The sequence below is a fragment of the Pinus tabuliformis genome, chromosome 1_2, assembly GCF_031772625.1.
Source record: "Pinus tabuliformis cultivar Carrire ecotype Pingquan chromosome 1_2, CPIR1, whole genome shotgun sequence".
NCBI classification, from domain to species: Eukaryota; Viridiplantae; Streptophyta; class Pinopsida; order Pinales; family Pinaceae; genus Pinus; species Pinus tabuliformis.
The window spans coordinates 1,102,466,173-1,102,478,934 of record NC_142298.1 but is presented as its reverse complement, the minus strand read 5'-3'; positions in this window follow the sequence as shown (position 1 = coordinate 1,102,478,934).

Here is a 12,762-nt window from a genome sequence, read left to right as displayed (position 1 = left end):
CCCAATCTCCCAAGATGACGAAATTATATATTTTCTTAGTAGAGATAACTTGTACGAAGTGACACATATCATTTCTTCGACCTTCGGACCTGAAGTTGATACAAAAAACACTACAAGTTGTCCTCGTTCTATAAATTCTTACGAAAGTGAAATCTAATGCTTAGAAAGAAAGTTATGACAATTTTGCCAAGGTCACATGTTTGTAATCTAATTCAGGAGTCACTAAAACCCTAACTTCGTCAGATCATATCTCCGAAATTATAGTGTGACAAGATCTGAATTTCGGACCCAAGGTTTAGAACGATGTATGCTCAAATGGGTTTTAATTTTAGAGTCTGAGACATCGTAGACAATATGTTATAGTGAAAATTCCACGATGACCTATTTGAGATGGAATTCTAGAGCTTGCAGAAAACCCTAAGTTCCTCAGATCATATCTCCAAAAATATAGTGAGAAAAAATGTGAAATTCAGACCTAATGTTCAACACGATCTTGACTCAAATGATTTTTTTTTAAGCTTCTGACACTTTGTATAGAAAACGTTATAGCGAAAATCCCACAATGACCTGTTTGGAGTAGTGAAACCCTAGAATCCAAATCTTTGATACCAAATGTTATGAAACTAGCTCACAAAAAGATAGAAAATATAGATACATGCCTTCAAAATAAGCCTCTTTGAGGAGGAAAGCTCTTGTACATTACAAAAATGAACAATTCTTGGATGATACAAATGACAAGAGCTCCTTTCTATATATAGGAGTCTAAGGGGTCATAATATAATCAGAGCTGACATAACAATAATAATGTAAGGGCACAATGATAATAATAATGGGCTTATATGGGGTACAATAATAACAATATGTGTACTACATGGGCACAACAATATAATAAGGGGGTTTTACTAATAACAATAAGGGGTTACACTAGTAGTATAGGGACCTAACATTCCAAAGCTAGAGGGTGTCAAAAGGATTTGGTCATGGAGATTCTAGTCATACAAAGTAAAACCAAGTAAGAAACCTTCTCTAATTGATCTATTTTTTATGTAAGAGAAGTCAACACATCTAGAAATTGTATTAAAAGAATTGAGTGGATGAAAAACCGTAGCCTACCATAAGGGGTTATGTCAACTTGTATTTGTTGGTTATTTGGTTAGTTTCATGACAACATGTGCCCTTTTTGAATCCCCTTATGCAAGACACGCTAGTCTAAGCCAACAAGTGTGGTAGGGATGTCATTCAAGAATGTGGGGAAGCATCATGTGGGTTTCTACATGACATTTTCCTTTGATAAAAAGAGAAAATCATATATCATAAATAATTACAAAGATAAAACACCAAAAATTATAGCATAAGGAATTAGCATGACAAAAGGCCAAAAACTATAGCATAAACCATCGAGTAGATCAAACATCAAATAAAATATGTTGTTAAGGTGATATTTTTGTAAAATTACAAAAACGTAACCTTTAAAATTCTAGTTACTATTCCGATCAAATATCAAAAAGTGTAAATAATGTATCCTATCTTGTATATTTTTTCACTATGTGCATTAAATATGAAACAACAAAAAATCATGCTTAAATAAGAAGGAAGAAGAGTTCTAGAGGTGACAGGAAAGAAGAAGATCTAGATTTCACATGAGGCTTTAAAATTAATGAGGACAAGATACCATCCTCATAACTCTTCTCCTCATTTAAGACATCAAAACCATACTTTAATGGAGGAGGACATAAATAACTTTCATTCAAAAAAAATGACATATATAATGAACCTTTTGTTGGAGACTACTTTGCCCACATCATACTCATTCACGTCATCAAATAAGAGAGAAAAAAACAATACTTCATAATAGTGATAAATAATTTCTATACTCACCAATACTCCAAGTAATAAATAATTTCCAAGTCTCAAATACTCACTAATTTCTATCAAGGTTTCAAACTCTAAGTAATTTCTTTCCGGTGTCCCTAGAAAACATTAAAAAATTTATGTACGTAAATGGAACATCATATACATGCCCACTTTCCATCTACAATTATAGTTAATTTAATTTTACATATAAATATATCTCCCATAAAGAGATAGCATAAATTTTTAACTTAAGATCCCATCACTATTAGGTAACAGTCTTTGGAAAATAATTACCTTAAATAACTAAAACCACATGGTCATAGATGGTAACCTCCATTCAAATATATAGGATTAGACCATTCAATGATTTTTGGTGGCTTCAATGAGGGAGTATGAAATAGTTCTAAATGTTTCTCTACCAAAATTATTTGAAAAATGCTTATATTTAAGGTCTAATCAGTGTCATTATCCTTTCTCATTTCTCCCATCAATCTTCTTGTCTTTCCATAAAAATTTGGATATTATTTTTAATTGCAATATTGCGGGTGGAAGAAAGTAAACCCTCATATAAACTTGTATAATTAGTGTGCCTCTCCTCATCATGTTATTTTATACTCCATTTGGGCCAACTTGTAGAGGTAAATATCCTTAGTCTCAAAGTGTTCTTAATAGTTTAAAATCTCAATAATATAGATGTTAGATATCTTCAAACAATCAAACCATGGAATATTTATAACATTCTATGTAAAGTCATGAAAACACTATATCAACCAGATTGGATTCCCCCATTCTCCTAAAACCATGCACCATAACAACTAGTGCATTTTTTGGATTTCCCACTCTAGAATTTCAATGAATTCTTCCATTTTTTCTTCAATTCCAACTGAAACATAGTGCATACCACAAACTCTTATAAACCTTAACACACATCTAATATGGTATCATTTTAAGCAAAACAATACCAAGATTATCACAATATACCTACATATTTAGGGCATGATCACTCTCATTATTTAACTCATAGACACACATTCACACACTGAATGGAATCCAAAATACATATAAACATTTGATTTTCCATGAACCTCTACATTTTTTTAAATTTGGCCAGCTCTTCCTTTTTCAAAGATGTCGAGAAAAAACTGTCGGTAAAATTCTATTTAGAAATTCATTTTGTTTTCAAAGGAATATTGATTGGAGTCATAGCATAAAAATGGAAAATAATATTCCATGGATACATAAAGATAGAAATCATTTCAAATATTATGCATACATACTCACCTGCAAAACTTTAAAGAGTTGATTTGACTACAACATATGAGCTCTCCTTCCCGATCATTTATGTTGCTTTTTTTATTGAGTACTCCATCCCTTTCTTCAATCCAGGTTATTCTTTAAGATATTTAACATGACGGGCCAAATTAAGCATTTCATCTAAAAGTGGCAAACAATTATCTTGGTTTTCATAGACCATTTCAAATCTCTCCAATATATTCATTAGAACAAGAATACCTATAGTAGCCCAATGTGCCTTCCATAGTCCTATTAGGAGATTCTTAACCACTTTCATTCCTTTGTTAGAATGCTGAAATGAAATATTATGTTTTTGAAAACCAAGAAAGGGAAAAAAAATAGATAAGATATTATTCGTATTCCCATTTTAATATATTTACTCTCAAAATATTAGAACATAAAATAATGCTTAATAGTCATTATCGCATATTTCAGAGGAATCTAGATTTCTTTGTACCACAAGAAGGCTATCTATGTAGATACTCTTTGATTATTCGATTGAAGATTCTAAGGGGAATAATTAATTTTCCCGACAAAGAGAGTAATTTGATTAGGAAATAATATCAAATGAGCCTGTTTTGTAAAATCCATAACTAAGTATCCAAGAAAAGTATATTTGGGAAAAATACTGAGAGTGGGGCTAAATTAGTATTTACAAATCAATCAAATTTTACATCTCATATTCGAATTTCTAAATGTGACTTTACTGAAATGAAACTATTTGCACACATGACTGTTCTTAAGACAATTTATGTATACCTAGTGAACTTACAATTCAGTTAATCCATCACATGTTTGTCTTCAGCTAGTGCATTAGTACTTTATTAACCATTAGATAAACATTAACCATTTACTGTAATAAATAAACCATCACACATAAGAAACACAGACGAACACCAGGATTTAATGTGGAAACCCAATGCAGAAGAAAAACACTTGTCGTTGTTGTCTCTATCTTCTTTTTAATATAAAAAACATTGTTTACAATCTTGTACTAGCGCAGACTCATACCAGTATGTAGGCACCCAGCTACAGAAGGCTACAACCTTCTCTGATTCTCCTGCTTCTACTAGAAGGGAGCTACAAGCCCCTAGCTCTTTTACTGGTTGATATGTTTACCAATAAGTGGGTGTTGGCCTATAGAAGGCTACTACGTTTTCTCGTTCTCCACATGCTACTGGAAGTGAGTTCCAACCCCCTAGCACTTGTATGGGCTGATATGTTTACTAGTATGTAGGCGCCGACCTACAGAAGGCTACCACCTTCATTCTTCCTCCAGGCACCACCTTTTCTAAATTTTCATACTAGGCACTCCTAGTACACAACAACACAATACATAGGCCATGTTTCATCAATTTTTCATACTGGACCCTTCAGTAACATTGAAGCTCAAAATAAGTCATCATTGTAATATAACCATCAAATACATCTACATCAACCAATTACTGAAACCCAATCATCAATATCTGATATAACTGAAACCCAATCATCAATCTTTGAATCAACCACAACTGAATCAATCAATCACTAAAACCTCTGACATAACTCAATCACCCAATCATCAATATCTGATATAACTGAAACCCAATCATCAATCTTTGAATCAACCACAACTGAATCAATCAATCACTAAAACCTCTGACATAACTCAATCACCCAATCATCAATTTTCGAATCAACCATAACTGGATCAAACAGTCAATGAAAACTCAATCAACCAACACATAATCAAAATTCAACCAATCAACTAGAACAAATAGATCACTGTAACCAATAGACAGATCTCAACCCAGAATAATGCATCAAAAACCAGAACCCACTGTAACCTCAAAAATCATATGTCAGAATTCATATCGTACTTTAATGAAGCCAACCTGCCTGTATACGCTACTTTCTGTAACCCAACCTGTGTGTACCTCTAAATACATTGAATCATAAAACATATAAACCATAAACTATACTGCCCAAATACATTCTAAATATCTATTGTCATATTGAAGAGTTCTAAATAGATAGCAGTAAAGATCACCCTTCTAACTCAAATAATCAATCAACCAAACTTAATCTCCTTATACAATCAATTTTACTTTCAAATCCAAAGAAGACAACGTTAAAAAACAACAGTAAAATAGTAGCATTGATCAGATAGATCAATCATCTCTGAACAACAATCATTCCTTCCTCGTACGCTACTTGGAAGAACTGAACCAGCTTCTATATGCGCCTCCACCAAGGCGAACCAGGGCATATATCTGCAAATAATAACTCATAACTTTGCAGCTATTCCAGACTTTAGATATACCCATATCATAGTATTTAAAGGATAAAACATTTGTAAGCACTCAGATCTACCCTATCCATTATCAGATCACATAATGATAATTCATTTCAAGTCTTATGATCCTGATCCATCATTAGATCTCATCCATCATCAAACACTCATGTGCATACTTAGTCTGAATCGAGCAAAGCATCAGAAACCCATAACATGCATATTTTCTTTTGATCTAACTCTTCATAATATATTCATTACTTACATACCCTCACACTTTGATCTTCACTTCCTTATATAGTTTTAGCCTTTTATCAATACCTCGAACCAAAACAACACTTAGAACTTGTGGTATTCTTACACGAGATCAAGTAACCATTACTCCACACAGTATTATGGGATAATATAATGGTATGGTTCCTTGTATTCTATAACCCTAATTTTTGATCCCATAAATACTTTTACTCTTGTGAAACTGTGTGCATACATATACGCTCCTTTTGTTATGTGTAACCATGTGTATACACTATTTGGACTAGGATAAACAACGAATACAATTTAAAACCTTCTTTTTATTCATTTTCTTGATTTTGATTTGAAATCCTTTGTCCCATCATTCTGTTCTTTTGTGCCATTACTCTGTTACCTCTGAATTGACCTGTTATAATGTGAGTGCCATCATACATCACTTCTGAACTAATTCCTCTGAAATGCCCTTCATTATATCACATTTGTAAACATAATTTCCATTCATTCTGTCACATCCTATTTATGCCTTGATAAAGTAGTCCATTCATCAAATAGTTTTTCATTAAAAACAGCTCATTAGGTAGGTTGCTTATCAAGGATAGTACTAACACAATCTCCCTGTATCAAACATTATTCTATTCCATCATTTTTTCACCTTTGATCTATCCTGTAGACTCATCTAGTTACTATATACAAGTGAGTTATCATCAAGGAAAATGCATGCATCATAATGCCAAAAAGTATCCAATCCAAATATTCCAATGAAGTATTATCCCATGAGCTCAACCGAGTAGCCGATTTGAGTAGCTGAGTATCAAAGCCTAGCTATTTTCATTAAGGAATATTTGTATAAAGTAATGGACTCAAGCCTTGTAGTTGTTAGCCTTTCCACCCACCATCCCTAACTACGAACTTGAATACCATATGGCTTAGTAACTTAACACCTAAATGAAGGAACTCAAGGGTTTCCTAGTTATTTCTCTTTATCTGATTCAGTCTCATCTTGAGTATCAAAGTCCTATTTTGTTAATCATTTTATTTCCCTTATTATTATTCTTTAAAGCACTCATGCTGACATTATTTTTTTTATTCCTGAAGATGAAGGTTCTTAGTTTAGATAAGTAGACCTAAGAGAAGAGATAAGTATTATTACCCTGACTCATCCCTAAGTTCTTTATTTCCATCCCTTCTAAGTTATTTTTAACTTAAGTTGGAAATCGTACTGGTCTCATAGGAAGCTTCTACTATTCATACTATATTAGCATATCAAATATGGAGAAACAATATCCAAAATTTTCCTTATTAATGACTATTGATTTCATGGTAATTAGACTCCATCATAATTCAAGTAATTTAATACAATCCTAACAATCCCATCAGTTACAACATTCCAAAGTATAGAGCTTACTGGGACATAGGGCAGGGTTTCTTTTCAAATTTTGTGGACATGTATACCTCCTTCCTTTAGGATGTCATATAGTTCCAATATCTAGGGCTTAGGCTTTCTTTGCTACTCATATTTCAGGTTATTTGACTACAAGAAACTCATTAACATTGAATACACACCAAATAAATTTGTTTTTAGTTGCCTCAAACAATATTTCCTTTAGCATCAACAAGAATGAACTTCTTGTCCAATAATGGTCAGTCGACAATTTCTTATCAAACAATTTTTCCTAAAAATAAAAACGATATATACTCGATATGTCATGTGGAGACATGTTAACAATAATCTCTAATACAATAAATATATTTAGTTGAACATGAGAAATATAGATCCATCTTACCTTCACGATTTTGAAAAGATGAGATATCTCCTGAATGAGGGCATCAAGATTGATATTATGTAATTAAATAAGTTATTGTATTTTGTTTACAAAATAGTAGCATAGAAACATATGGCTACAAGGGCTTGAATACCCTAATTTTGTATTACAAAATCCCTATAAATATAAATCTCCATCCCTTAATCCTCTTGTAGGGTTATTTTCGCATCTATGAATCTATATCCCCATCCACAAATCTGAATTACAAAAGAAAATTGTTTTTTCTAGTTGATCGTGTAGTCAGAAATGATCGATCATGGGAGGAATGGTTCTAAAATTACTCAAATTCTTTGATTGTCTTGTATCATTGTTTCTACGTCTGCAAATATAAATCCACATCCCCAACTTGAATTAAAAATTAAATGTTTTTTTCATACATAAGTTGTGGTAGGAAATGATTGATCCTATGAGGCACGGCTCTCAAATTTATCAGTCTTTGATTCTTTTGTACCATTGCTCCTGCCTTTAGAAATATAAATCCCCATCCTCGAATCCGAATTAAAAATGAAAGAGTTTTTTTCTACATGAGCCAGTGACCGAAAAGGATCAATCCTTGAAGGGATGGTAGACATATCCCTTCGGTTCATCGATTCTCTTGTAGAAATTTTGTCTCATCTGCAAATATAAATCCCCATCCGCAAATTCAAATTGAAAATGAAAGGATCTTTTCTACTTGAGCCCATGACCAAGAAGGATCGATCATGGGAGGCATGGCTGCCAAATTTCTTAGTCTTTGATTCTCATGTAACATTGTTCCCACCTTTGAAAATCTAAATCCACATCCTTGAATATGAATTAAAAATGAATGGTTGTCAAATTTCTCAAATTTCTTAGAATCTCTGATTATTTTGTAGCATTGTTGCTGCCTCTCCCAATCTAAATCAATTATAATTAAAAATGAAAAGTATTTTTTCCACTTGAGCCCACCGGCGAATGATACTTTTCCTTTTTTCTTATTTTCTCTCTTCACTTGAATTAAGACAATATATCATTTAGACAATCACATACTTCATCCTCCCAGATTACTTCTTATCTTTTCATCTTAATTAATACCATTAAAAAGTTAGCCTATTGTTTAAGATGAAATTAAAATTTCACCTTGAATGATCATCTTGAATTAGCCTTCGTGTAGTAGTGCATTATTAGTTGAAGATATCAGTAAGAATATAACTAAGAATATTTTTCATGGAATTCTCTTGGTTCAATATCAAACATTTATGGACAAAGAAAATAATTCAAAAGAAATATTTTGTGTAGAATTAACATATAATAATGTGGAAATGACAATAAATTTCCTTGTTACAACATCATTAATCAAACAACGGGAATTATAGCTTGTTTCAGATTTCTATGTTTCTATTAAAGATTCCAAAATTATTCCAAAGTATAAATACAATAGTGGTGATTGTGAGAAAACTATTTTTCTAAATTGTTTTAGCAACATAGGAAACATATGCCATTTTTGTGCAGAGAACTAATTAATTTACAAATGCAAATCTGTAATGTAATGAATGCATTTATAGTAGCCCCAATTACAACACTTGCAATTTCCATAATGCAGAAAGAAATGTAGTATGTTTTGGAAATCAAAGAGAGAAATGGAGAAGAGTAGAGGGCTATAGTAAGCTTTGTTTTATTTAAATGTTTTATTGTTATGAAGGTATTGTCCATTTGTTTGGTTTTTATTTCTCCTTTAGAAACCCCAATTTTCATTGAATTTAAAAAAACAAGTTCCACATATGTAGGTTTGTGTATCCTAATGTTTAGGAAAAAATTATTCTTCATACATTGTAGATTTTTCATGTATTATTCTACAAGTGTTGGATATGTAACAGGTTTAAGTACACAATAAACTTGTTCTGGAATGTGTTTCAATTCAAAAAGTTTTTGAAAAAAACATTTCTCCATTGATCTTGCTAAAAAATATAGTTAAAAAATAAGAAAGAGTTTTTGTACTTTGCAATCAACGTCCATATGCACATTGAACACCAAAAAGAAAGTTGACAATCTAAGAAACTTGCTTTCCTCACCAAGGAGAATATGCATGGTAATCTATATCATATTATTTAAGTATACATGAATAAAGGAAAAAAATAAGAAAGACATTTCATTTCATGTTACTAAGTGTATGTTGTGTATCTTAATTTGACAACATTCTCAAGTATACCTAACAGTAGTTACCATATATATGCACTGATTCTAGACTGTATGTGCAAGATGCAATACTACAATTACAACTACTAGAACTATGAACAAGACTATGCTTTATTAAAATGCTTGCAAGAAAGATTCTCCCTTTATTTATATTCATCACTTAAATTGCATCATACATGCAAGTGACAAGACTAAAATCAACATATTATGAGGAGTGTCGAAGAGGAAATTGTTACATGCACTATGAAAAATTTCCTATGACCAATAATTTGTGAAAAAAATTAATTCTATCAAAATCTTGACCAACTTTGAGATTCATGGTACATTTACGATAGCACATCAAAATGTTGTTTTGTGTATACAATGATAGGTTCATTTATTTGCGTTGTAATTTTGTAATGCCACAATGATTTCTCGTTGTATTTCCATGCATCCTAATAGCTCTTTCATTTTACTCAACATTTGTGATGTTATTTCACATTATCGGTCAATATATTATACTCATGCGAACAAGATTCAATATAATCATCAGATCAAACAAGAAAACTTTTTCTACCAATGAAAATGATATGATGACATTGTGCATAAATATAATTCAATGAACTATTTCTTTTCTGACTCTATGTTTGGTACTATGTTATGTAATTTATTTATTTTGCAATTTTGTTTCTTACATTGTTTTCTTCATTTATGAGATTTTTAGCTTCTATAACCACTCAAGCAAAAAATGTTGACTAGATTTCAATTTAAAGTGACATTATGTTTAACCCATCCCCCCACATTTACCCACATTTACCCACTTTTACTATGATATGACCTAACCTCCCAATTTTATTTAAGGATTGGGGCCTACAAACTAAACACTTACTTTCATCCCTCAAGGACTACAGACCACTAAGGAGATTGACAACCACCCCAGGTGATCATTCCCTGATTTGGAATCTGCTTTCTCAAGATTAACTCCAAAATCACAACCATATCACCTCATGCATGTGGTTATGAGGCTCCAACTATACCGATATTCCATCTCCATGCAGTTATTACCAAAAATCCCCAATTCAGTGCATGTGGTCACAAGATCTATACCATTTTTTAGCCTAGCTCTATAGCACTACCAACAAATACCTATAACTTTGTAGAATCGTGATTAATATGATAATAATGCTAACCATTCAAAACATGAATAAGATCTTAACCTAAACATGCATAGTACATGATAGAAATTTTTTCAAACATATGATAAACATATAAGATACAAGTCATGAATACATATCCCATCATAAACTTATGAACTTCATTGGAGAATCACCAAGAAGGATCACTGCCCTCTGAAGCTAGTTGCAACAACACTTGTTAGCCCATGCATTCATCAACATTTCAATAACTATCATATCATGATCAAGATCCATAACTAGAGCACAACTATAATATCCATGGCATAAGCTACTATAAAAACACTCATAAAATTAGTGTTGTTGAATAATTATATATTATTAATTCTTATATTGATATTATAAGAATAATATTATTATAACTTTTAATTATGAAAATATTACAAGAATTATTTCTTAATTATTATATTGAGAATAATTTATATTCCTCTATATAAATCAATTATATTTCCAAATTGGTATATTTTATAATTTTTATAACTAATGGGTAATAGTTTTAGAAAAGCTATGGATAAGTGATATTTTTTCATAAGGAAAAATAAAATATACCTTGAAGAAATAATAACAGATTTATTGTTGATTTATGGAGTGATTTTAGGATTTAGTAAATATCTAATTTATGTAGTGATTTATGGGTGATTTATGGAATTCTTTTAGGATTCGGGAAAACTATTGCATTTTCTTAATTCTATTTATTGTAACCCTATGGGAAAATATGAGAACTAATAACAGAATACACGTAGAATCAAACCAAGAGAGACGGAGCAGGGATTCAAAGTATGCATTAAAGGATAAGAAACTATGCTCTTTGAAAATTATTATTGTGTTTTCATATTGTGAATGAACAAAGAACAATCAAACTTATTTGCTTGAAAATTTTCATATGATAAAGAGTCGAGATGATTTTCATGAAAAAACCTCCACGGATTTTCGTGCATAGAGGAATAATTATTTGTTCATTTAATTCCTAAAATTTTTTGATGGCTAAATAATTGTGTTAATTGCATGAGTTATTGGAAAATAGGATTCGAATATGTCTTCATATTTCCCAAACCATGATAGATGTGTAAAAAATAAGAGAGGTTTTTGTCAATGAACCTATTATCACCAAAAGAATTTTTCTTTCTTAAAAAATTACTTTTAAACGTGTATAAAATCATCTACAAAGTGGATTACTAAAACATAAAATTATGTAATATTTAAGTCTTGAAATATAGGTTACAATGATTCGTTTGAATATTTGAAACTGTGACACCTTTGTATGACACCTTTGTAAAACCTGAGAGAGGGCTTGTTTAATTAACCCTTTCTAAATAAAAACATCTTTTTTTTATTCATAAAAAAAGTTCCATAAGTTCGAAAATGGTGTCCAAATTTATTACTAAAATAGCAAAAACCAAGTAAGAGAGAGTGCTTCCATTTGATTTTTCAGTCGGATAAGAATAGTTGTTTATGTACATATAGAGATAACTATTGTGTTAGTGTTCTTGAAAATAAATAAATTAATTTCATGCACAAACAAATAACTATTAAGTTTGATATTTCTTGAAAATAAATAAGTTATTCGCATGCACAAAAATAGAACAATTATGTTGATATTTCTTGAAAATAAATAAGTTATTCACATGCATAAAAAATAGAATAATTATGTTGATAATTCTTGAAAAGGAATTAAGTTATTTCATTTAAAATATTACCAAGGATGTTCTCATGATGCATATGCATTAATTTTTTAAAGAGAAATATTGGACAATTAAATAAAATATGTGCTTATGTGCATAGGAATAATATCTAGTATATTGGATCTACCAAAAATGAATATGTTATTTTACATGCATGGGAAGCTTGAGTTGTACAAAAAGAGATAAGTAACTTTTTTGAGAAAGACTTAACATAAAACATTTTCATAAAACTCAATTGGTTGTGTTATTTGATAAATATG